Source organism: Crocodylus porosus, unplaced genomic scaffold, assembly GCF_001723895.1.
Source record: "Crocodylus porosus isolate Cpor-Errol unplaced genomic scaffold, CroPor_comp1, whole genome shotgun sequence".
Classification (NCBI taxonomy): Eukaryota; Metazoa; Chordata; order Crocodylia; family Crocodylidae; genus Crocodylus; species Crocodylus porosus.
This window is the reverse complement of record NW_017728912.1, coordinates 21,686,059-21,713,587: the sequence shown is the minus strand read 5'-3', so window position 1 is coordinate 21,713,587 and position 27,529 is coordinate 21,686,059.

Sequence of the window (27,529 nt, the reverse complement as noted above, 5' to 3'; positions counted from 1 at the left end):
GCAGCTGGTGTTCCTCAAGGTGAGCCTCCCGCTGCTGGGGCTCCCCAAGCTCCAGGTGCAGATGGAGCGAATGCCGCCCCCCTCACTCCATCTGGATCACGAGTTTTGTCTGTCAGCATCCTAAGGTGCAGTTTCCCCCAAACCCCTGCACCTATCACCATGAAAGTTGGCAGGCCTTGTGGGCTCCTCAGGAGCTACCATTTCTGCAAGTTTCATCAAGCTTAAACAAGAAATGCCAAAGTTATAGCCTGCTTTGTCCTTCCCCATTATAGCCTATGGGGAAGTTGAAGCAGCTCGAATATTTGACTGAGCTTCAACCTTGAGTCAAAGCAGACCTGCTTCAACTCAAAGCGGACAGCAAATTGAAGTGGGACCCGGTTTAATATTCAACATGGCTGTCGAATCGACTATTACCTGCTCTGCACAGCCCTAGCTGTTATGTGTTCAATGCACAACTTGACAATGTTCATTAAAGACTGACTTCAGTTTATTTTCATAGTAGATTTATGTAGTTATGTTATTTCAATAATATCTTTTAAGTAATATAGTCTGTTAATGATGAGCACTATTTGAAGAAAAGAATATGATACATTCAATACACTGAAGTTCTAGATGCCACACAACTGTCTTCATACCCTTTTAAGAAAGGCTTGTTTCTGAAGTCAGTGAAGCTATACTATTACAAATTCAGCATATGTTAAAATTAAGTCAGGTATTTTAAAGTAGTTTGCAATATGGGTTTACTGATTTATATTGATATATGATTTCCTCCAGGGTCCAAATTTCATTCACAGTGTATACATGATTATGTTTTAGGGTGTGCACCGAATCCGATTAAAGTTCATTAATATTTACGTTGCCACATGGCTTTTGGTCATAACCTCAAAGAATACTCTTACACCTCTCTCCTAACCCTTTTTTTACCAGAGGTTTAACAGGCAGGCATGCACCCTGGGACAGCAACTGCTGCACTATCGTGGTAGCATAGTTAGTAACTGTTGTAGCAGTGGCTGCTCTTGTTCCCTTCCAGCAAAGGTGGAACCCATTGGCTGTCCTCACTTCTGCTACTGTTTATCTCTCACTACTCTCTTTTTTTCTTCGGCTTCTCTGGCTTCTGGCTTAGCTACTTCCTTGTGCCGCTTCCCATGTTTGGAACCACCTCCCTTTTCTCAAGAGCAAAGAGAAATTCTTTCCCTCTACAAATCTGTCTTTACAACACATTTATTTTGTGCAGTTTCTTTCAACATAGAGCTTTCCATCTACAGCACCAAGCTTGCACTTCTGCTTTTCTACACTTAGCATGTATGGCTCTAAATTACATTACAAACTTTTATGGCTGAAACCTCCTATCTAATATATTAACAAATTGCTGCATATACCTGCTACTATCATATCTTCTCTGATTTTACACAAAATTTTAAGAGCCATCAGGAAAGAGTCATGGTTAAAGAAAATATTTTTTCTTTAAAAAAAATTAGAGACATAAATTTTACTTTCTAAGGTAGGATCAGATCGAGTACAGTCAAAGGGATTTGCTGTTCTTAGGCATGGAAAAATAATCAAATCAAAGAGTTCTTATATAATCTGTGAACTCCATAAATGTAGAATTGCAGTCAAGGGAATATAGAGAGACAGAGAGGAAACTTGATTTGATAACTTCTAAATTATCTTTACTGTGTTGTGTTTTCTTTCTGGACACTTGATTAACAAACCAATATTGAGTAATGTAACCATGGAGAGGTGACCAAGGTAGACTTGGGAGAGAGTACAGAAAGAGCAGCCTCTTTATTGCTGGTGTGGCTACTACCAGCCTGGCTGCAGCTGCCACCCCTGTGTACCCCTCCTGCTCAGGGTACAAAACTAACCAACCATGCCTCTGTTGATATTGACAAAGAATAGCCACAATTTTTGAGAGGCTAGAAGAAGGTATTTACTGTAAGACTTAGATAGGTATAAATTGATAAAAAATTTGGACTGTCATACTAACAGCCTATGCGCATTTGAAGGATGTTGTTATCAAGGAGGGAGAAGCCAGTTTTGAGACTATGAAACAATATAAGCGAAAATAACAATAGACAACCTTTGAAATTTTGGATCATGGTGTACATGTAAGAGATCTAGTCAGGTGCCTGATGAATCTGCTTGTGGCTGACAAGCCCAATTTGAGAGTGACTAAGCTTGTTACAAGTTTCAGTTTCACGTGTTGTCTGAGTTGGAGTCCAGATTTACAGCATGCTGCTTTGTTCATTCTGACTTGCTTCCACCCTCAGGATCAAAAATGCTTCATGTTGAGCTGCACCCTGTGCCAGATGTTCCGTCCAGATTGAACAAGATTCTGTGTTCTTCTCCCAGCTTTTTACATTGATTTTGAACAATTTCATATCATTTTTGCACGTATCATGGTTATCACCATAACAGATGACCCTGCTTCATAGAACCATTTTAAATTTTGCTGTACAAAATATTCTTGGGGATATGATCTCATGCTATTCCCCTGACATGGCCAAGCCATTGCAACCTCCTCTGCTTGATAGTGGTTTCTAAGTGTGTCAATCCTATGTGCTCCAGCAGCTCTGTGTTTGGCATTTTGTCTTCCCACTTTGTTTTCAGGATCTTACGCAGATATCTCAGGTGAAAGCTGTTCAGTCTCTGGATGTGCCTAGCATATGTAGTCCATGTTTCTGAAGCAGGAATATAAACACACAAGTCTCGTAGATTCGCATCTTTGCTTTAGTTGATAGTTTTTAGGGGTGTGTGAAGCGGACTGTATTCAATTTGGATTTGGTCCAGTTCAGGGGACAGGGATTTGATTAGCTGATTTGGATCACTGTCCCACTTGATTTGGCCGAATCTGAAGATTTGATTCTGATTTGGCAAATCAGCGATTTGGCCATAAACACAGCTTTAAATGTTTTTTCTACATACCTTGAGGTACCAGGCATGGCTCGTGAACGCTGAGATGGTGGAGGGGATGGAGTGTCCCACTGGAGTGGGGGGGGGCCCAAATCAGGGCTGAATGTCCTCCAAATTTGTATCAGAGACCAAAGTTTCACGCAGCCCTAGTAGTTTTTTGTTATTTCATGCACCTTTCTGCAATAGCCTGAAATTCTTAGCTGCTTTTCCAATTCTGTTAGTCAGTTTAGTCTGAAAGTCAGGATTCCAGCTGATCATAGAACCTGAGTAGCAAAAATTGTCAATGACACCTAGAGATTTACCCTCCAGACTGATGTCAGGCACTAGTTCTTCCACTCCTTGGTATGTGATAATGGCCTTCTTGTGACTAACTGAGATTTTGCAGCGAGGAGTCACTGTGAGCAACCAAGGCCACATCATCCACAAACAGGGAATCTCTCACAACCTGCTCTTACAGAATAACCAGAATAATATTAAGAAAAAGGATGCCTGTCCTCCCCCACTCCCCCCCCCCAAGACTGATTAGCTGATGGGCCAGACTGCTAAATAAAGGGGCATTGCATTATGTGAAACATTTAAATCTTGCTTAACAAGATACTAGTTACATACTGCAAAGAACAACTGAGGGATGAGATGACCTGTACAGTTAATGTCAATCTCAAAATTAATAATGCAGTTTTACTGAAGGAAATGCATCAACAAGCAATTACTACACACAGGTTTTTTTCATACTTTTAATGGTTTAGCACATTTGCCTGAATTGCAAACTACCTGTTGTGCCTTGTCGTTTCAGTGTGCCACTTTGTCTGTGCCAGTGATGCCCACTATCTCTTGTCATACTATCTAATGGAAAACTCAGTTTGGGAGACAATATGAAAAATGGGGGTCCACTGCTGCCAGTGGAATAAAGATTTTAGTTTTTAACTGTATAATTGTTATGTTTATTTTCTAATTATTTTCTTCATAATTTTCAATTTATGTCTGAAATAATCAGATTTCTTTAATGAAACAATATGGGTGCCCCTTAGTGGTCAAATACTACCACTGAAATCTTTTTAACCAAAGGCTGTGTAATTTAGTGTGGAAAATCTCTGCCTACTTATTTCAAAGACATATATTGTAAACCCTCTGGGTGAAATTCTGGTCCCATTAAAATCAATGGCAAAACTCCCATTGACTTCAGTAGGGTAGGATTTCATCCACTGTTATTTTCCTTTTTTGTTTTCTCTTTCAAGTGGACCACTATGATTTAAATATTTAAACCAATACTCCAAGGTTAATAAAAGTATTTAAAGATCTGTGTTTAGTAAACAAGCTGAGTATGATACATAATGCTGAGCTTCCTTCTTATAACACTTAAAATGAGGGTAGTCTGAGCTTAGTTTCTTGATTGCCAAAGTTTCAGTGTATCCACATCATACATAACTATGCATCAATATTTTGTTTTGACTTCATGAGTGTTTTATTTCCTTGGTCACTTTACATGTTCTCTTTGCACTAATGGAAATGAGTTGTCCCTGTTTGGTGTCTCATTTTAGCTTTACAGTTTTCCATGATTTTTGTTGCTTTTGAGTTTTCAGTAAATTTGTGTCAGTGTTTCGCAAACTTTTAGACTCAAGACACTCCTTAGAAAATGCCAGCTCTTAGCTTCCACTCATTTTTGACTGCAGAAAAATAATAAAGCAATTCTTTTGCTGCAAAGAACTGAGAAGACCATACTGGGTGCATCTACATGTGCACTTGACTGTGGAACTGACAAATTAGTTCCTCAGTAAAGTGTCACCGTCTACACATGTGATCATATTAAGGTGCAGTAAACTAATTAACTCTGCTGTAGGTTAGTAGCATCTGGGACAAGTACTATCCTACAGCGGAGTAGCCATAAGTGCTGAAATACACATGTAGACAGTGACGAGGGCTGGCTAAGTCGTGAGGGTGCTAAAGTGTGGGGGAATGCCTAGTGGCTAGCCCAACATGGTAACACCCTCATGCCCCAGACAGCCCCTCCAAATCAAGCTGAGTGAGGGCAGAGCAGCCCCAGGCTGGCAGACTGACCCATGGGCTCCTTGCTAGCCTCAGGCTGCTTCACCCCATGCTGTGGTCCCAGGTGCATATGTAAATGCTGCACCCAGGAGCAATAAACCCCAGCACAAACTCCAGAGGAGTGTATTGCTTCTTTGTGATTGCAGGCATAGATGCACCCAGTTAGTTCCAGAATGTTTTTGACACCATAGATTCCTATTTGAAATCTCTGTATTTATTTTATGAATCGTGTGGAGCTGTTTGAAGACTTAACAGTGGTAATATTGTGCAGCATCCTGTGGCACCCTTAAAAGGTGTGCCATGGCACCCCAGGGTGCTGCAGCAGCCTGTTTGAAAATCACTGTTCTATTTCTTTCACCTTTTTCAGATTAGGGGATGTCTTGTATTTGTTGCCTTTTCTCTCTTTCTTTCCCATTTTCCCCTTTTCCCTTTTTGTCTCCTTTCATTGTATTTCACCATTTTATCTCTGCTCTTTCTTGTTTTCTTTCTTGGTTGTTCATTAATTTTTGGCACCCCTTGTCTTCCTTTACCCTATAGGTGTGGACAGACATAATGCTTAGAGCACTCTAAATACACTTTAAACCCCAAGAGTATAGAAGTGCATACCACTTTAGATGGTTTGAACTTTCTGGAACATTTCAAAAGCACACTGGGAAAAATCAAGTACTATATTGAGCTGCTCCTTCTTGAACCGGTTTAATGTTATGTGCAGACTCTGTTCACTCCCCCAGGCATCCCAAACTGCACTACTCTTCATCCCCAGAAACCAGACAGGGCAATCAGCCAACTCTGGGATGTAACCAGAACTCTACTGTCCAAAGAGCTATTATCACAGAATCTTATAAAATGAGGGTTGGAAGGGACCTGAGGAGGTCATCTAATCCAAATCCTTGCTCAAAGCAGGACCATCCTCAACTAGATCATCCCAGCCAGGGCTTTGTCAAACTGGGATTTAAAAACCTCCAAGAATGGAGATTCCACCAGCTCTCTAGGTAATTTGTTCCAGTGCTTCACCACCATCCTACTGAGAGTTTTTTCCTAATATCCACCTATTATCTACAGTCTACAGGGGTGGGGAACCAGAAAACATCTATGTTAGTTTCACTTCCCTGGTAGGATTCCTGGGTAGGGTTCCGAAGAATGTTTGGGGTGATAAGGGGTAGTCAGGTAGGGGGAGGATGGTTTTTGAAGTCCCCTCCTTGTGGTGGGTGGGTGGTTGTGCCTGTAACAGTAAATCTCTGTCAGTTGCTCAGTGGTTGGGATGGAAGCCAAACCTCTACACAATGGGCACTTAATAGAAAAGAAAGGCTGTCAATTCCATGCTCAGTGGGTGTGGCTCCACAAGACACTTAACTGGGTACTAGCATAATTTACTGAGAAGTAAACATGTGCATTTATAGTAAACATCCCTAATCCTGTATAAATGTGCTACCTGCAAATACAAGTAGTAAATTTACTCAACATTAGTAATGCTCAGTAGTGCTCATGTAGATGCCTGACTAAGAGCAAAATCTGCTCCAGGTCATGGTCAGCAGTCCACCGGGGGGCGGGAGATAGCTCCCTGCCCCTGTGAGCTGCCTGCTGCCAGGGCGGGCTCTGCCACAGGAGTGCAGGAGAGGACTATATCCTCCTACCCAGCAGGTAGCTCCAAGCCTCCTGCTCTGAGATCATGATTGGGAAGCAGGGGCTGGGAGATCCTTAACACCCAGCACCAGTCCTGTGGTCATGGAGCTGGCAATGGGAGCTCCCTGCTGTTGGGGGCTGGGGAGCCTGTTCCCTGCCTGGCTTCATGGAGCTGGGAGAGGAACAGGGTGGGGAGCTTGTTCCCTGCTCAGCTCTGCACTCATGGACCCGGGTGAAGAGAAACGTCCCTGTCATGTTTGCCTCCCCACCACCCCTGTTCCATTCTCATGAAGCTGGGTGGGGAACAATCTCCCCAGTCTGTTCCCCACATCTCAGCTCTACAATCATGGAACTGAGTGGGGAACAAGCTTCCCAGCCTCTGCCGGGTGTGCAGAGTCAGGGCTGGGAACTGTCTTGTCAGTCCTGTGCCCCAGTTGGGTGATCGAGGCACAGGGCTTGGAAAGAGCTGCAGAGTGAGGTAGGTCTCAGCCCCCTTCCCCCATCTGCTGATGGGGCAGCTGACAGCAAGCTAGCTGCTAGCTAACCCACTGGCAGATCAGGGCAGGGGGCTGGGACCTGCCCCTTCTCTGCACCTCTTTCCAAGTCCCCTGTCTCTGATTGGGGACACAGGGCCAGGAGCTCCCTGCTGCCAGGTCAGGAGGACATCAACCCCATCTCAGCAGCAGGCAGCCCCCAAGAGCCAGCTGTCTCCTGGCCTGGTGCTCCCTACCAGCCCCTAAGCTAGCACCCAGGGGGAGCCTCAGGGCTGTAGGAAACTTGTTACAAAGAACAACAATATCTGCTCCCTAATCCCTGCCTGTGTAAATGCCTGCCTGAAAGTTCTTACTCTAGAGTAGCTTGCCCCAGAGTAAATTTAAGGTGGATCAAATGCATGTGTAGACATGTGCAGTGTGAAATGAATTAGTCCATTACCTACTAATTATTTCTCACCTTTTGGACTGCACTCTTGCAGTCAGCCCTGCTCTTTAGTTTGCACCCTGTACACATATCTCTATGCAATTGCTGGCAATGCAAGGTACATGAATGGTTGGAAAAGCCAAAGAGTTCTTGGAGTGGCCCAGAACACCTATTCCTCTGGAAACCAAAAGCAGGGGCCCACACAGCCCTCCAGTACCTAGCCACCCCTCCACTCCAGCCCTCTGCTCAGTTCTGTGTCTTCCTCCCCCTCTAAATGAATTATGGGGAAACTCTAGGCCAGGGTTGAACAAAATCTGGCCCACAGCCCAATGCAGCCTTGGCTGCCTCCACGGCAACCTACATGGGGCCAAGCCCCACACACTCCTCACCCCGGGCTGCCTTTTGAGACCTAGCACCCAGGCAGCTCCCCTCCCTACATGTGCATGTGCTCCCACCCTTCCCCCCCCCCACAGGGCAGGGCATGCAGGGAGTGGATCGCAGCCAGATCTTACTGTAATGCAGGAGGATGTTTATGAGCCATATTCAACTGGTTTAAGTCTGTGTGGCTTCACAGACATAATTACACCAGTGGAGGATCTGGTCCCATGTGCTCTCTTACAAGGGAAATGCATACTTGTACTAGGTAAGGGCATAAATATGAGAGGATGCAACTACACTGGAGTGGAGATGTGTACACGTGTGTGTCTCTGTCTGTAAATATATTAGGTTCAAAGTATTTAAATCTTAACTGAGAGCACAATTCATAGCAGAAAGGGGAATCGCTGTAAATTTTATACAGAGGAAGACAGAGGGAGAAGTTAAAATAAAAGAACACATGTTATGATTTTGTGTGTATAAAAGTAATCCTGTGTGATGGACGATCTGAGGATGGGAAGGAAGCTTTAGGAAAGGTCTGCTGCTGAGAGAATGTTAAATAAACAAATAGACCAAGACAACAGTATCTGAAGTCTGCTACTGACAGGAGAGCTATAGATTGGCTTGAAGTTTTCTCTTGCTGTCTTTATGTCTTTTTACTAGCTCAGGTCTTCTTCTATACAACCTAGAAACTGGGAGTTAGTAAGTTAAGTATTATCTCCCCTTAGGGAGAAGAAACTTGAGATAATCTGAAATGAAGAAGGGAAGGGCCCCAGTGAATTAACAGTGATGAGTTGAAGGCACAGTATCTACAGATGAGTTTAACAGTTGAGCTACTCAGCAGTACAGGCCTCATATTTATGGCAGTGCAGCTGGAGGCACAAGAGCTTGGGGACTCTATGGGTTTTACTAATGGAAGTTTGCACTGACAATAAGTTGGCCTGGATCAAGCACTTGCCTTACAGCTAATAAGACTGTCATAGGGCTTACGTATTAGAATGACAACAGCCAAGCCTATTAATTGTAAAGGAAGTTCAAAATATGTTTAGAGCTTCATGGCACAAGTTTACCATCCCACCAATCTCAGGATACATTCCTCAAAAGCCATTTTGTGGCAACAGGTCACAGGTCTCTGAATCCCAATCAGCTTTGCTCAGCTTAATAGCCAGGAATGAGCTATTAACTTATCCTCATAACTAAAGTTAATATGGGATAAGGATAAACAGGACACTAGGGGACTCATTATCTGTCTTCCAGATGCAGGGGGTGAAGAAAGTATGAGAGTAACTGTACATCTTAAAATATTCATATTCTGATGGCCACAATCCAGGCCCTGACTAATGATTTTGAAATGCTGAGGACAGAAGTTAAACAGGCATCTAGATCCAGGGCCACAAGGGAGCCCTTGATCAGTGCAGAGAGGGCCAAAAGCAAGGGGAGCTCTGAAACTTGAAACCAGGCCAAGAGAATAAAACCCACTGGGTTTGTGGCTGTTGCAGGTAATAACAAAGGGACTGTGTCTATATGAGGGTAAAAGAGACAGTCCAAGGAAGGATAAATCAAGAAACAAGAAGACTGAAAACATGAGATTGGATGGACTTACAGACGAGTGTTCTACTACATGTTTTATTAATGACTTAGGAATAATGGATATGCACTGAGATTTGCTGATATAATCAGAAGCTTGGGTCTCTGCTGCATAGGAAGAATGATGTCGGTGAAGTGAGAGCCCTGAAAAGCCATAAGTGAGTGAGTGCTAAGAAGTCTAATGGGTAAGAACACTTGGAAAACATTGCAAAATTTGGTAAACACGATTGGGAATTTTTTATTTAAAAAAAAAGCTATTGAAGGAAGATCCCCATATTTCCAGAATATTGCGTACCTTGCGTGCTAGATAATTTTTGCTTATGCATCATTCTTCTTTAACTTCTACCCAATTGCTGATGAATCAGAAAACTGAAGAGAGATCAGGCAAATTTCTGCTGCTCTTTGAATTTAGATCGTATACTTTAAGGATGATGTTATTATTTTAACTCATTTAGCAGACTCACTCTAACCACATTAGAAAAGAGTCTTGAACTCTTCATATAATTCTTGATTGCGAAACAAAATGTGGGAAATTGGGGGAACTGGGAGTCTAGACTCTATCTTTTACTTCCCAGGTGGCCCAACAGCTACACATTGCAAATGTACTTTCTGAGTATCTGGGAGAAAGGCAACTCTAGTTCACCCACCAATTAAGGATTGTACACTGTAGTTAGTAGAGCTTTGTCCAGTCCAGTTTTACAAGGCAGATTAGGAAGAAGATTTCCATCACTGGCATCATGAAACTGCTTTGCTTTTTAATAGATCTCAGCCAGGAGACTGCACCACCTACAGAAAGTCTAAACTGAGGTATCCCTGGGAGAGGAACTCCCCATGCCTTTCTTCTTTCAAAAGCTCCCTGATTAATCAATTAGCTGTTAATGAATGTAGTTCCTGGAAGTCAACCAATATCAAGGACCCATTTTGCTAGGCACTGTACAGAGACATAGTAAAAGAGATTCCCTGGTTGAAGTGTATCCAATCCAAATAGACAAGACAGGGGTTAGGAGAAAAGGAAAGCACATAGAAGCAGACCTATTAATGTGATGGTAGAAAATTAAGTACTGATTCTGCATTTTTGGGAGGGGAAACAGGGAGGAACACAGAAAGACAAGGGAAGGGAAAGAGAGAGGGAGAAAAGGGAAGAGGAAAGGAAGGCAAGAGATTCAGGTGTGGGGTGAAATTGAGGGGAAGTTTGGGAGTTGGGTGTGGGATCTAACAGCCAATCAGCACAGGGTACAGAAAGTCCAGTAGACTTTCTGTAGAAAGCATCAGTACTCATCAACCTCTCTGCCAGCTTCAACATTTGGCTGTTGTCTTCCTGTGGTTTCTGTCCCAAAAGCCATGTGTCTGGAAGCAAAAAAGATATCACATGAGTCATAATTCCCCCAGTGAGAAGTCTAAGCTCCCTAGGTCTGGATCCAGAGGAAGCTGCAGGGAACAAGGTGGGGAGCAGGGGAAGGGAATTAGAAGGGGTAGTCACAGCTGGGTTTCCTTCTACATCTTCTCTTCCCAATGTAGTAGTCCCTACTTAAACTGCACTGCCAGCCTGAATACTTTGCTTATAAAATATAGAAACACATTCATATTCCACCTGAACGGAGTGGCATAGAAGATTTATGAGCACAAGATGGCAAAGCCCTGTTAAAGGTGCATGATAAAAGCAGAGTATCACATTGTTCTTCAATTAACAGTATCTTTCCCTTAATATATGCAGTTTTGTCACCTGATCTAAAGCCCACTGCAGGCAAGGCAAAGACTCAGCAGGCTTTGCATCAATCCATTTATTTGTTGCTTTTCTTTTTTATCCCTTCATCCCCTGCTGGCTGATTGCTTTTGAGACCAGAGCAACGCCCATGTGTCATTAAGTTTGGATTGTTTGTTTGTGTATTAATTTTACATGCACTATTCTACATTATTCTTATCTTAGCCATCCTAGTAGCCCACTCTTTCCTCATAAGGAAAAAAAAGCATTTTTAAATTAAATGAGTTGTCTCATTTACTAAGGCATTAGTTTGTCATCATTAAGACTGAAATGCAAAACACTGTTCTAGAAAATATTCCTGTCGTGATGATATAGTGGTATCTCATTTAATGAAAATAGCTGCTCCATCACCATCTTTTTAATGAAATTGCATTCAAACACATTAAAAAGGGAGGGAAGGTCTGTTTTCATTATAGGATACTTTGGGGCTAAGACCTAGCCCTTACAATCTTGTATACATTTTCTATTTCATTTGAATTTTGCTGAAGTTTTTATTTTAAAGTGACCATGTAAGTGTGGTGTGCATGGAATTTTCAACTGCATCCTGTAGAAGATCCCATGGATTTGTAGTATCTCCTATTTACTTCGAGTTATTTCCAAGAAGATGAAAACCATAAATACTGGAAACTACTGAAAAAGAGGTTCAAAGAACTCTTTTTATTCTATTTGCTATCACATACGTTGCAGATTCTTTTTCCTGATAGCTAAGGCTTCCTTCAAAATAAAACAGATCTCTGATCAAGAACCAGAATTCCTTGGAATCTCTTCTCTGTTTTTCCTACATCAGATACCCTTAAAAAGTCAGCAAACAGGTTTCTACTACAAGTCAAAACTGTTATACAGAAAATGATTACAATGATTCATGATCATATTGGTATACCTACAGTAAAGCAAATAGATATTTTGACTTTATAGAAGAAACTAGGAAAATATGTTAGGGAGTTAATGTCTAAAATCAGCTGAAGCTTGTTGAAGAGCAAAATGAAGAGCATCCCTGAAAATCTGTTTTTTAAAAATGATTTGATTTATTAAGGAATTTAGTAATGGAAAGGATAATAGAGATGAGGGAATGTTGGCAAAGTTGATTAAAAACAATAGGCAGCATGGTTATGGGCTACAGTAGTAGATAGACAGGCAGGAAGACTTTTCCTGAAATGTTTGGCATAAATCAACCCTCAAAGGCAATGCCCTATGTTAGTACTCTTTGTGGGTGCCAAATGGAGACTACTTTTGGAAATCATGCTCAGCTTATTTCATGTAGTTCAGTAATTTCCCAGGTTACAAGTTTTGTTTGTGCTTATTGCTATTTCTTCCACTGTAATATGAATAGCCCTAGTAAGCATATTAGTCAGTCTCTTCAGCCTGGCACGCAGGGCATGAAATGTGTGAGGTATTTCAATATAACAGGACCCTGTGTTGAACCTCCGGGGGATTGTGAAGAAATCATATCATGAGCTAGATGATATTACAGCAGTCCCTTTGTCTGTCTGGAAACACACACATGCATTATTTCTAATAAACAGTGCAACAGCTCACTCTTCTCCACATATAAAAAGTCAACAGGTCTGCTGAACAGAATATCTCAGCTTATTCATCACTTCTCCTTGTGGAGTATGTTGTAGTGGCTATAAATGAAATCATTCTGTTTTTTTCCCAGTGATAAATGTTGTGATCCTGAAAGCTTGCCTGAGGCTTTGATAAGCCTAGAAATCAGTCCTCTTCCATTCTCAGGTCAAGTACAGAGCAGCTTGCTTTCAGCTTCCTGGTATGCCTTACACAACTGTACCTTGCCATTTTACTTGAGTTCAATCCTGTTCCTCTTGAAATCAAGGATAAAGCTCTCACTGAACACACTGGGGTATGAATTCACCCATGAGTCCTTGGGGAGTCTACTTGTCAATAGGAAAATAATATGTTGTCTGTGGCTTATTTCCACCTTCAGCTTCATTTTGACAAAACAAAGATTGCAAGTTGAACCAAATTTGATCTGTGCTGGGAAATCTAGCATTCTGGGAAAGAAGCCAAGACCACCAAACTTAGTGCATGCAGAACATTTTACATCACATCATCAGAATAAGTTCCAGTCCCTTTGGTCAAGGCTGAGTTAGACCCAGGGTGCTTCAGTGAAAGGTCACACTTAAAATTAACTGTGGTGCCAAGGTACCACATTCCTTCTCTCTTCTTAGCAAATATCTCTGTCTATACGTCTTTCACCATTAGCTCCTTCACCTTGCTTAACAAACCTTTCCCATTCATTTGTAACAGACAATTGTTAATTCACAAACTAGTTTATATTGAATAGGTTGGTGGTAGACTGCTCTGGTTTCTAAGCAATAGTTTTAAAAGGAGATTGAAAAGCATCTTGTACGTATGAATGCTACGCATCATTTCTTTTAAATAAAATATTGACTGGTACGTCCACCTACAACATATTCACCTATTTTGCCTGTCTAGGAAATGCAATTTTAATTACTATATCATTTTAGGAATTTTTTGTGATTTTGTTCCAAAGGCACATGGTTTCAGGGGAGAAGAATGGCAATTTAAAAGGGTGTCTGCAGTTAGCAGTCAATTGAAACAGCAAAATATGCCTGCTTGTCCATAATTAAATTCAAGCAGCGGAACCTAAGCTTTCATTAAAGAAAATGTTTCTAGAGATTGTGGTGGTGAAGGTAACCTTGAAAATATAAATCTGTTGTCTTGCTAATCTTCATTCATTTTGAAACAATAGTTCTAACTAGAAGTGGGTAGAATTTCCTGAATTTAAAGGGTTTTTAAAATATTTTTGTCCAAAATTAGGTATTTAACAAAAAAAAAATCCTGAGAATTTGTAATGAAAAATATGTTTTTTCAACCAGAAGTAGAGCTTGTCAGAATCTTTCTGATAAACAAAAAAGTCTATGGTATTTTTCAAAATCAGAAAAGTAAACATTTGAGAAGAATGCTGGTAAATATTTTTCCTATGTTTTTGAGCAGCTCCAGCTCTGAGTGTACTTTAAACTACAGTATTTATCTCAGTGTTTCCATGGATGATAATTTAAATGTCAATAATGCTGACATAAGTATTTCACTGCTAATCACTTTAACAGCTAATGTGCTTGTCCCAAGTTACCAAACAGTCTCCCAGGTCTCCCAAGAGGCTAAAAGGTCCAAATGTCCCCTATACAGCTGTCAAAACCTCCTGCTGCTCTTCTCCTGCTATTTTTACAATGGGCTTATGTGTTTTCAACAAATAGTTCTGTGGCACAATGAAAACTTCTGTACATATGGGGGGGGTGAGGAATTGTAAAATAACTAGAATTGAGTGTCAACATGAATAACATTTGACATGTAGTAACTCTATTCTATTATTCATTTTCCTTTTAATTCAATGCATTCCCCATTTTGTATTCACCTGAAGACATCATACAATGTTTGCTTTATTGCCCTAGACTGAAGCAGACACTTGGGGTTTACTAATGCAAAATTTAGATCCAGCTTACTGGAGAATACAAAACCCCACAAAAAAACAAAACCAAAAAAACCCCATAGAAATTGCCCTACTGGGCAGGGTATTAAATCTGTCTAGGCCACTCTCATTTGGCATCAGTGCCCACCACCAGATGCTTCATAGGAAAGTACAAAAAAGCCAGCAGGAAAGCTGTATGGATTAGTCTGGCTCATGTAACCTCAAAGAATTAAATATTGGCTGGAACTCTGAAGCATAAATTTTAACAACCTTTCCAAAATGCTCTTTTAGTATTGACTCTTATCCCTCTGGATATTTTGAATCTCAGTATGATCAGCAATTGATTCCTTTTTTCCTGACTGGAAACCTGTGGTCACTTGTGGTCATATATATGTACGAGTATGTATGGATAGATATAGTTGTATATATGCATATATATGTACATTTATGTGTGTGTGTATGTGTCAATCTATATGGGAAAAAGGGAAAGATACAGCAATCAATATAAATGTGTAATATTAAAGTGTAGAAAATTGAGAAAGAAAGCTAAAAACATCAGGGAAAGTCCTTGACTGATAGAGCTAAGGGTGATGGTACACGTTACTTTTAGACCATACTAAATCTGTGGAATGTTTGGGTAAAGTTACGCATTACAGTTAAACCATAGTAAGGGCTCTTACATGTGAGCATTCACCATTACAGTTCATTACCTTGTGCTAAGTGCCTTCTGAACATTGCAAATCACACCACTTTATTAGAGTAACTTTAGTCTGGTCCACAAAGATGAAAGGAACAACTTGCAGTCATCTATCATTCCAGGATGCACTGTTCCCAGTCCTGCCTGAAAGCAGGAATAAAACCTAGGTATCCTGACTCCTAGCCACAACCCTGCTCACCAGCCCTCTAGTGGCAAGTCAGAGCTTTCCAGGTACAAAACAGTATTAACCCTGCAACATGCAACTGCTGACAACACATTCTAATTTTAATAGTGCTTAACATGCCACGTACTTAGTATGGTGTAAGGGTAATGTGTAACTTCACCCTTAAACAACGTTAAAGTTAAAACAGGCTGTGGGCAGTTGCACTTTAGGGACAGATAGTCAAAAAGCCCAAAGCTGAATTGATTTAATCTTCTCAAGTTAGTTTTAACTGCATAGACTGAAGTGATAAGCAAGCGAACAGATATTCACTATTGATGATTCTGGAAATGCAGCTACATGCCTGCAGTGACTCAGGCCAGAAGGTGTGGCAGGGGGTCACTAGACAATACCTCCCTGCTCAGCAGGAGCAGACAGCTTGGGCTAAGGCTAGCCAACGCCTCCCCACCCCCACGAGGGAGGGTTTTCTGAGGGAGGTGCAAAGCATCCTGGGATGTGGGGGAACTGTGAGTTAACTTGAATCTGGAGGGGATCTAGGACAGAAGTGTAATAAACTGATTTAAGCTAAATCAATTAAGTCTGATACTACATCCATCCAGGTTTATCTTGTATTCATTTCAGGTATTTTGAAAGCAGTTTATGTGCACTGAACTTCTGTTGTGTTACAGATTTAACCTGGTTTCTGATCACTTATATCAGTCTGTGCAATCTCTGTCCCTAGCCTAAGTCTTAATATGTCTTCTCTGCACAGCTGTGACTTGTCACTAGGTAGCATGACCCAGAGTTTACCCTCTCCTGAAGTGGTGCGATATGACATGTTCAGCAGGCACTTAGCACAAATTAACAGACTGTAATGTGTGGACACACTCATTTAAGTGCCATTAGTCTAAGCATAATGTAATTTCACCCTTAGACAAGTAAGAAGGATTTTCTAAGTATATAAGGAATAAAAAATCATAGTTACAGCACTGGCTCGCTATGAGGTGAAGATAGTAAAATTAATAGCATTTTATGAAAAGGCAGAACTTTTCAGTAAATATTTCTGTTCTGTCTTTAAACTACACAATGATGTAGTTGTACAAGCTAGATGTAAACATGTGAATAACAAAGTATTTTCTACATAATCATCAAGGAGGACAATTTTGTTTATTATATATTTTGTATATGTATTGTTTATTGTGCTTTGTGTAAAAAATATCTACTGGGGTAAACATTTTAAATTAGCAACCCTACAAAATTTGCACCTAAGTGTTGTAAAAGAGTTGGCTGAGGAGATTTTTTTTTAAATCTTGGAATAACAAGGAAATTCCAGGAGGCTGGCATAGTGCTAATGTCACATCAAAATCCAGATGGGCAAATGGGTGGCTTATGTATATATGGGTCAAATAACCTTCTATCATTGCCTGTCAACCTAATGGGGGAAAACTGATATAAAATTCAAAGAACTGGCATATAGGAGTGTGTTTCATAAAGTAACAATAATTTTAAAATAAAACCATTTTGTGTACAATGATCATTTACTGGACCACATCACATCTTTACATAGTCATAAAAGACAGGTGCATTCAACAATGCTGCCATTAATGTCCCCACTGCTGTGAAATTTCCCATTTGTTGCACACAAAATGGTTCAATTTTGAAATTTCCATTACTTTCTGAAACAACCCTGTATTAATACTAGCTAACATGTTTTAGGGAAATGAGATCTTTTTAAACAAACCTGATTTCTTTCCTTGACGATGCTACAAATTTCACTGCTAGAAGTAACGGTGTGGATGCAAATAACTTACTTTTATACAGGGGCGATGCATAGGGGGCGGATGCGGGTGCACATGCACCCCCGGAGTGTGGTGGTGCACCCCCTGCAAAAAGGTGCTGGTGACAATGTTGGTGGCACCTGTGGGTGGTTGCCGCTCACCCCCCCGCTGCCAACACCACTGGTGGCATCTACTGGCAGTCAGCAATCCCCACTAGCCACCACTGATGCTACCGGTGATGCCTGCGGGTGATCACCGACCCTTGGTTGGCATTCACCACCTCGCCACTGACAGTGTCACCGGTGGCTGCGGGAGCTCTCTGCTTTCCACCACTGAGCTCCCACCGCTGTGCTCCTACCATTGCCAGTGCAGCTGTGCCCCTCCAGCTGCTGGGGGCACATGCTGTTCATGCTTTCATAAAATGTTTGACTCAGTATCACATGACATTTTGATTAAAACATTGGTATTGTACAATGCCAATAAAACCCTTTTAAAATAGATTAACAATGTAAACTTGTAGTTACAATGTAGTTACAACTACATTGAAGCAGTTATGGAGTGGGGGGGTTGCAGGGTGGGGGGTATCATCAATCAGCAGCATTTTATATAGGTTACTTCAGGGATTGGCATAGGTCAAACTTTATTCAACATTTATTCAATGATCTTCAAGCAAATAAAAAGTGATGACATTTTTGAATGACACACAGATTGGCAGAGCACTACATAATGAGGGAGAGCTGTCAGAAATCTGGAATACTTCATAAACTGAATCCTTTCAAACAAAATGAACTTGAATACCATCAATGGAAAGTTATACATCTATTGGCCAAGAACACATGCCAGAATGGAGCTGTATCCTATGAAGCATTGGCTCTGGAAAGAATTTAGGGGTCATAAGTAACAAGCACCTGAACATTAGCTTCCAGTGTGATGATCTGGCCAAAAGGATTAATGCTGTCCTTGATTGCATAAACAAAAGGATAACGAGGAAGCATAAGGAGGTGATTTTACTGTGGTATGAAGCATGGGTGAAACTGTTACTGGACACATGTAGTTGTAGTGCCCAGACTTTAAAAAAGATATTGATAACTGGATAGAGTGCCAAAACAGTTGCAGAAATAATTTTGAAGAGCAGAGAAAATATTCTTATAACTAGGAACATACATAGTTCATTCCGCTTGGTTTAGCAAAAAAAATTGGAAATGACTGTATTGTATCCTGCTTTGACCCAGCCAGTCTCAGCTTTAAAAAGTTGTCTCAACATTTTAATAGAATTTTTTAAATTTGGGATTTCAGACTGTTAAAATTTGTGCCTCAAGAAAACAGTACATACTTCCCCATTATGGTACCAGCCACTGCTATAGTACAACAGACCCTACCCAGTCTGCATGCACAATTTGCCAAATTGGAAATAGTATAGCTCTGTTAGAGAGGTATTTTGTATGATCCAACAAGCTCTTATGCAGGGCAGAGCCTACTGGTGAACACATAATGTCAGAATAAAGGTGAACCCATAATGCCAGAATAAATCAGTTGATATATTAGGGGATTGGATGTTTATTTAATGTTAAATTTTTTATTTGATAAGTTGGATTTGTTAATAAATAAAGTTAAAAAAAATCAAGTACAGGAAGGCAGTCAAGATGCTTTTGATTCATGAGGGAGCACACAGCAAGCACATCTAAATGTAAAATTAATGCGGCTAAATAAACTCTGGCAGAGTTTGCACTGGAGTTTATTGTTCCCAGGCATCATGTTTGCATGCACATCCGGGACTGCAGCATGTTGAGCCAGGGCAGCACAGCCCCAGTTGGCAGGAGGCTCTGGGGGTCAGCATGCCAGCCCAGGGCTGCTCCAACCCAGCTCAACATGCTGCAGAGGGACTGGCTGGGGCATGAGGGTGCTTCACCTTGGGTCTAGCTGACAGGCAGCCCCTGCACTAAAGCACCCTCATGCCCCAGGCCAGCCCCACTAGCTGGCTGGGGCATGCTGCACACATGAGTTCGCATGGAGTAAATACCTCCATGGTAGGATAGCACTTGTGTCTGGCATTACTATCCTATGACAGAAATAATTAGTTTACTCCATCTTAATAGCATTGCATGCGTAGGCAGTGATATTTTACTGTGGAGCTAATTAGTGGGGATCCTGGTTTTCTCTGATTTAAAAGATCCACAATTCTCTGATTACAACCCTCCCCTCCCCCTCATCCACATTTTTCCATGTTTAAAACAAAACACCACTATATGTTACTTGGATTGATATAGCATTTTGTTTTAATCACAGAAAAATGTGGATTTTTGTGGGGGGAGGTTTAAAGCAGAGACTTTTGGATTTTTTTATCAGAGAAATCCAGGATTCTTGCTAATTAGTCAACTGCAGTAAATGTCTCATGGAGATGTGCCCACAGCGTGGGCTCCCAAACTGGAAGCAGCGTAACTGTCCCAGTGTAGACCTGCACATTCACAAATGTTGAGGCTGTACTGGGGGCATTTTGTTTCAGTTTAAGTTTCCATCATTTGTGTATCTTTAACTACAGTAAGAAATGGTGGATCCATTGTCTCCTGGTGGAAAGACTGGATGTCTTTCCTGAAGAAATCCTTTATACAAGGCATCAGCAAAATGCCTACTGTTGTGCTCAGTGCAGAGCTAACTGGGTGAACTATAATAGCCCATTATGCACAGGAGGTCAGACTAGATGCTTTAATGATCACTTCTGACTTTACAGTTTTTAATTTAATTGAATGTCCTTCAATGAAATGTGTAAGAGTGAAGAGACAGAGAAAAGAGAAGCTCCTGATCTACCTTCACTGCACCATTCAGCATAATTTCCTTACAATGCTTCTTAGTAACTCTTTTCCTGAAGAAAACAATTCCAGTCTTTTCAATTTCTCCCATTCAAGATATTTTCCATGCCTCTAACAGTTTGCATGAGCTTGCTCTGAATTCTAATTCTGCTTTATTTTTTTCTTTGACATGAGGTAACCAGAGCTGCAGGTGGAGTCAGGAACTTTGAAAATACAGATTTGATTTTTAGAAGTGCTAAAATGCCAACAGCCCCATTGGCTTCAGCAGGGCTTACTGCAGATCAGGCCCTATATGTCCAAACTATGTGTTTGTATCTATAAGCTAAGCTCTTTTAGCACCATGGACAAAATCCTGAACCTGGTGAAATTAATAGATGTTTTACCCTGATTTCAATAGGGTCAGACTACAACTCTATAATACCTTGTATGTTTTTCTAAAACTACCTGAACTACCAGTGCTAGATACTGACAACAACTAATCAACACCACTTCCTTTCATATTTTGTACCATATTTATGATTTGATTTCCCTATGGCAGTTAGTTTGCAGATAAGCTATTCCTGAAAGGTGTCACAGTCATTGGGAATGTCTGATAAAACACAAGACAAAACAAATGACTTGGGATGCAAAAATGTGGATTAAATTGGAACCCTTGCATGGAAACCTCTTTCCTGTGCTGTTTCCATGACAAGTAACATTATCATAATGACATTTGCATTCTCCAGCCCTGGACCTCAGTAAACCACAGGATTAACCAGATGTGAACTAATTTATTGACACAGTGAAAAATAGAAAAAAGTACATACCTAAAGCAAGGGAAGATGACCATTATTAAAAGTAAGCAGAGAATTCTAACTGATTAACATCAACTAATAATTTATTAAATTCTTTTTGTGTAAAGAAAACATTTTTTCCTTTCCTGTTTGCTTTTTCAAAGAAATTACTTCACTGGCATTGTTAACAAAATTATTCCCAGCACAGAAGTTTTGCCACTACAGACTTTCAACTGGAGTAATTGCTTATTTGCAAACATTCATCTTCAAAAAATAGTTACCACATGCCTAAAAGGTGTGCTCCATTAGATGTAAATGATAAATGGTACACGACAAGGCAGAATGCATACAGCTCATGTATGCATGGATTAGTTGTCAAGTGATAGCTTGTAACATTAGTGTTTACACTAGGTCTGAATTTTTACTCAGTGTGAAAACAATACAGGCTTCTGTTGCCAAATGATTGTATCTACTCGGTTATAACTGCATTAAGTCTTCGGGTAAAATTTGTGTTTTGTTTTACTTCCAGTTTCTGGAAGTGTACTATGAGCATATTATACAATACAGCAGCTAATCCTAACTGCATAACAATGCATTACTTTGACAGGTTTTAGTGACAGGGAAAGCTCAGGAGGTTTGAAAGTTGGAGTTTGATTTGGAAAAACACCCTGAAGAATGGCTGCTTCTCTGAAGTATCTGAATCTTCCTAGTACAAATTTTGAACTGGAAATCTCATGAAAATGGCCTCCCAAATGGGAATTAGTTTTCTAAGATTCTACTTCCTCTCAGGCTAGCAATACTGTGAGAACAGTATTTTGGCACTCCTACTTCCAACTATGCCAGAATTAAAAGTCCTGAGGTGTACAGGCATGAAAAATAATCTGACAGATCCATAGGTCAAGATTGTCTCTATGATGTATGCTGTGGCCACTCAGGACTTCATGGCAACAGGGGGCCAAAACTCAGATATTCCCTGCATCAGAGACACAATCTGCAGGAACATACATGCATAGCTACACTTTGGTCTCTACAAGCATGAAGCTAATTTAAATTCTTAATTTCAATGACATTAAAGCAGAGATGAATTTGACTTGTCTTTTCAATCCCTTATTATGGGAGCACTCATCTTTATCCAGTTTAGAAGGTCCATTTTTTCTGTAGTAATGGTTTGCAATACTAAATTTTGAACAATGTTAACTTTTAAATTCTTTAAGCAAGTAGTTTTTAGACTAAGTACAGGACTGCCAATAATTAGCCCTATGCTGCACTCAAAATGATAATGTTTTTGAAGAAAGGCATTAGGATGATATCTTTTATTAGACCAACTATGTAGTTGGGATAAAGTTAGATAAGCTTTTCAAGGCAAGACATTCTTTACTAGGCCTCTGATCACAGGAAGCCAAGAAGCATTTTGTTAATACATCACAACAAACTGCTTGTTTGGGGGTTTTTTTTCTCAATATCTCTATTGCTACAATAGCTAGTACTGCTCAAATGTTTATATGTTTTATTTAAAAAGCATTACTTCACTTGTTTACCTTCACTAAAAGAAGTATTCCTCTGCTTTGGGAAGCTGGCGTGCAGCAAACCATCTCTAAATAATCAGGCAGCAAGCTGGTACCATACAAAGCGGACTTTATTCGTAACAGACATTTGTAAATAAGTAATTGACATTTGTGCAATAACAATAGCAGCTCCAAAAATAACAAAGAACTGCCAGAACAAACAAATATTCCGTGAGCTCTGTTTTAGGCTGCAGATCCATCAGAGTCAGTGACAGCAGTGGTACTCAAAATAATAGCTCTGGGATCAGAGGGAATTCTGCAGCACAGCAAAAACCTCCTGCTTTCTTCTCTTCCTTCCCTCTCGGCTATCTTTCAGTGGAAGGAAGTAGACTGGGAATCCTAGGTCACCTGAGAGCTATGGTCTTAGCTTACATGGCCCACGCTGGATTTCTGAAGGGTTTTGACAACAACCAAAATCTCTGAAAACACTAGAGTTTGGCTAAGGAGGGAAGGCACATATGGTCTATGTTGGCATGGGGCAAAGCTGATGTGGCAATTTTGCAGGGATGAAACTCTTTGTTTTTACAAATCCCATCCTAATGCCCATTGTGCCCTTTCTGTCCTATCAGCCCTTTTAGCTTTCCCTATGCCCTGGAGGAGTGGCAGTAAGATTGGGTTATCACATTAGTAGCTCCCTTCCCACTCTTCCCCCTAATCTTAGGATTTGGGGTAGGGAGTTTAGATTGTAAAGCCTCTGTCTTCCATACCGCACGCCCTTGGTTGGCTCTGTGCTTCTCTCCTCCCTTCAGCCACTTGGTATCCCTTTCTTCTACTGTGCTGCCTTGAGTAGTGATACAGCACAGTGGTAGAGTACTGAGATGGGAAAGGGAAAATGAAAGGCAAGGTGCTGTTATTCAGTAGCATGGGGAATTGGCCTTTAATAGAAAGAAGGGAAAACTCTTGAGGAAAAACCCAAGGTAGGAATGGAGACAGGCCACGTCATTTATCTGGAGGTGCTGTTTTTAGCAATGAACTTTTTAAATACAGTCTTGTATCTATCACTATATTAAACTACAATAAAAAAGGCCCATCAGCTGAACAGTCCTGCTAATCAGATCAGTACAATAGTTCACAATGGCGTTTAAAATCCTGACATTTGCTTTTTAGCATTAACACACTCAATTCAAGAGCTACTCTTCAAATCCTGAAATATACTACTGAGGCTCTCTTGAACGTGCTTCTGCAGCCACTCTCAAGATCTGACTCTCCAGGGTGCTTGAAAGCAGCTACTGGGATGACCCTGGTGTGTTTTCAATATTGTACTTCTGATTTGGAGGTGTGTGTGTGTGTGGCAGGGAGTGCCTGATAGTGTCCCAGCAAGAATCTGCTGCCACTGCATTGTAGAGTTCTCCCCAGATCAGCCAACCTTTGGACATAGCTTGGTGTTTCTGTGTCCTGAGTTTCTCCTGGTAATGAACTTAAACTTCTTCTCTTGATGGAAAATGGCTTCTTTTTTTTTTTTGCTAGTAGATCTCATTTTCCAGGTTTTCCTCAAAGAATATTCAATACCAGAAAAAACAATTTTGTGGGCCATGCAGTTGTGATGAGGAACAAGGAAGGAAGGGAGGAAACAAAGATGACTGAAAGGGTCAAAAGCCCCTTGTAGACTAAAATCTAGTCATTATTTGTGTGTGTGTGTGTGTGTGTGTGTGTGTGTGTGTGTGAGAACTGCTTCTGCTCCTTCACTGCAGGATTAGTTTTATTTTCAAAAGTGCTGAGCAACCAAATCCCCACTAAGGATAAGGGGAGGTGCAGGTGTTAAAATTAAGACAGGAATCTTTCTAAATAATAGAATGGTTAGGGTCTAAATAATGAATACAAATAGCAAATGAGAAAACTACTTGGTTTTATACCATTATGATTGCATTCTACAAACTTTTATGTAAAAATTCATTCAAACTAATGCTTTCAAATGACAAATTCAAAAAGCTGTAGGCACAGTAGAAATGACTAGTTGCCCATACGTTGGTACTGCCTTTGATATACCAACTCTGCATGGATTCCACCAAGACCAGAAATTAGCAGATTATTAGTAAAATTTTAGTGGAAATATATTCCACTGTGTCATATTTAGTGTTTATGTTAGGTACTTATCTTTCTTTTCACAATTTTGTAACTACATATCTGACAACCTGCATTTATGTGATGTAACTAATATTAGTGTGACACATTTTGAGGACAATATAGCTAGGCTATTTATCATCTGCATTGTCTTGCTTCATAGGTCAATGTATATTGACTGTCTGTTCTTTTGTTTTATTCTGAATTTGATACACATGTAGAAAAGTTACACAGTTCATATATAAATTAGTTTTATATTAAGTGACACCAAAGATATATGAGAGACTAACTAGTATAAATTCCACCGAGTGTAAAAATAAATATTCAATTAATTCAAAAGTAGAAGCCTGATGTTTATTTTATGATCAGCTAAATATGGGAGGTTTAGAGCTGTGCATTAAAGTGAAAAGCAAAATTTTTATTGACTTAGGTATCAGACTATACAGAAAAAACTGTTGCCAAGTGTCATTATATTTAGAGGTTTGTTGAAAACCCAGCTGCTGGAATCAAGAGGTTTCATGAAAACTCAAGGTTTAATTTTAAAAAAAGATGGCCTTACACCTTGTGCTTGCCAAAAAAGCTTGAAACCCTGAACCAAATGCACCTTAAAACTAGAAGGCCAAAATCCTCAAAGGTATTACTTTAAAAGCTCTCTTGGATTTTTTTTAAATCAGCCTTATAATCTGTGGGAACCTGACTCATGATTTTCAAATATTCACGGTTTGAAATGCTGAGCAAATGTCTCAATGCATTCCTTTTTTAAAAAGTCTACTCTTAAGCAGCTGGCAAGGAACATGGATAGAATATTTGGGGAAAAACCATGATATTTAATATATTTAATCTTATTATACATTTTTTTTCTAAATTACAAAGTCAATAGGCTGCAAATATATTCTGCTACAAAGCCTTATGTAAGAAATATTTCTATTAGAAAATACATCTCATAAAACATTTCCGGTAAATAAATTATTCCAAATACTAAAATTGTGGGGGGGGGAAATGGAAACGTGTAAAAACCAGTGCTGGGACCCAATATTACAATCACTTACCAACACTGAGTAATAACACTTATGCATACCAGTAGCCTCACCAAAGTCATCAATGAGACTATTTTTGTGTATGTGATGCTACAATGTAAGTAAGGGTCAAAGAATTGTACCTCTACATTTTGAATCTAGGTCCAAATTAGGTAATTTTCTGGCCTAATTTCTGTTTTCTCTTGCAGCGCAGAGAAGTAAATATACAAAATGTAGAACTAGTGGCAGTGAGAGCAGAATCAGACCTTCACTTCTGGGGGAATACAAGAATCTTTCTCTAGAGACCATTTCTTTAAAATCAATAAAAATATTGACTGGAAAATTTTAAAATATCCTAATAAATCAGTTTCCTTAATCTGATATATGTTGGAGTTTAGGTCATTATCAGAGGTACAGGAAGTATAATTCAGATTTGATGTCTGGTAAAGGCCTTGTTACAAGTCCACTTGCAACAGTTGCCAATCACTGGCATGTATTAAAGTGAATATATGGTAGGGTGGTATTACAGGTTCACTTGCAACGGTTGCAAATCCTTGGGATGCAGTGACCTATTAAAGTTAGTACCGTTAGGAGATAGACCTTGCCTGAAAAGGAACAACTCTGCAACATCAGGAGAATACTTAACATGCTCAACTGCATCTGCTTGCATTTTAATGTCACTTAAGAAGTGTTAAATTGACACCACCCTGAATCAGAAGGAGTAAATGAACCACTATTTGTAAATTAATCACCAATGTAGAGATGTAAAGGGGAGCGGAAAGGTACCTTAAAGATAGAAACAAATCCCAAAGTTGGTTTTATGATTCAATTACCTACTGGTGTACCCCATTTGAATGAAACATTAACAAAAGCAGAGAGACATTGCTTTACAAAATGCAGAAATAGATCATTTAGTAGGTTAATTATATAATCAGATTCTGAAAAAGGAACCCCAATCTTTAGTTATGTTTACTTAGATTATCACTCTTGCAAATATATGAGTAACACAGGAGGAGGTGAAAAGATAAACATCAGAGGGTTGAGGATATCTTTTAGCTAGTTCATGAACACAGTAGGTAAGTCAGCAGATTTCTTTAGCCAACATAATCAGCATGATTCCTTTAGTCATGCCAGTATTCAAACCCATAGCATGCATTCAACCAGAATATGTTCTTGTTTCAGTCTCAGTTGTTGTGTCAAATCCCATGATGGTTCTCAACATGTCACACGTCAGTATACCTTTATGATGGAGAGCTGATGAGATACTTGCAAAAGCCAACTCTTTTTGTTGTTGTTGCTTTTGCTGCCCATACAAAGGAAATCCATTCTAGCATCTCCAAACCAAAGATGAAACAGACTTATGATAAAAACGTATTTCTACTAGTATAGCGTAAAAACTTTGACTTAGTAGCAATCCAGTCAAATAACAGCAGGTGCTGGAAAAATCTATTATCATTGCAAAACAGTTTTTGCAACTCATTGCAACAGAGCTTGAAAAGCAAAGTTTGCTATAACTCTCCATACTCAGATGCTTGTAACTTTCCAAAAAAAAAAAAAAAACCAGAAGAAAAAAAAATGACCAGCTTTATGAATTTATCCATAATGTAAGAATTCTGGCAAGAAAAATAATATTTACTAGGACTAATGAGAAAATGAATGCATATTACTCTGGACTCGTCAAGTATATATATGCTTTAAGTGTTCAGTCCAAAGTATGCTAGCAGTAAACCAAGACAAATACAAATGACTAATTATGGTAAATGAAAATGAACTGAATAAAGCATTTCAGTTTATATAGATAGGCATATATATATTAAACAAAACCCTGTTTAAATGCCTCTGATTAGAGGAACTGCCACTTCTTGTGCTGCCTTGAAATCCTACATGATGAGATTTTGCCATTTGCACAGGAGCCTGCAAAATCCAGCACTCTTGCCCTGCAGGAGTACTTTCCTTCTGTCAGAAGACAGCCCTGAACAGCAAGGTGTATGGACATTCACAGT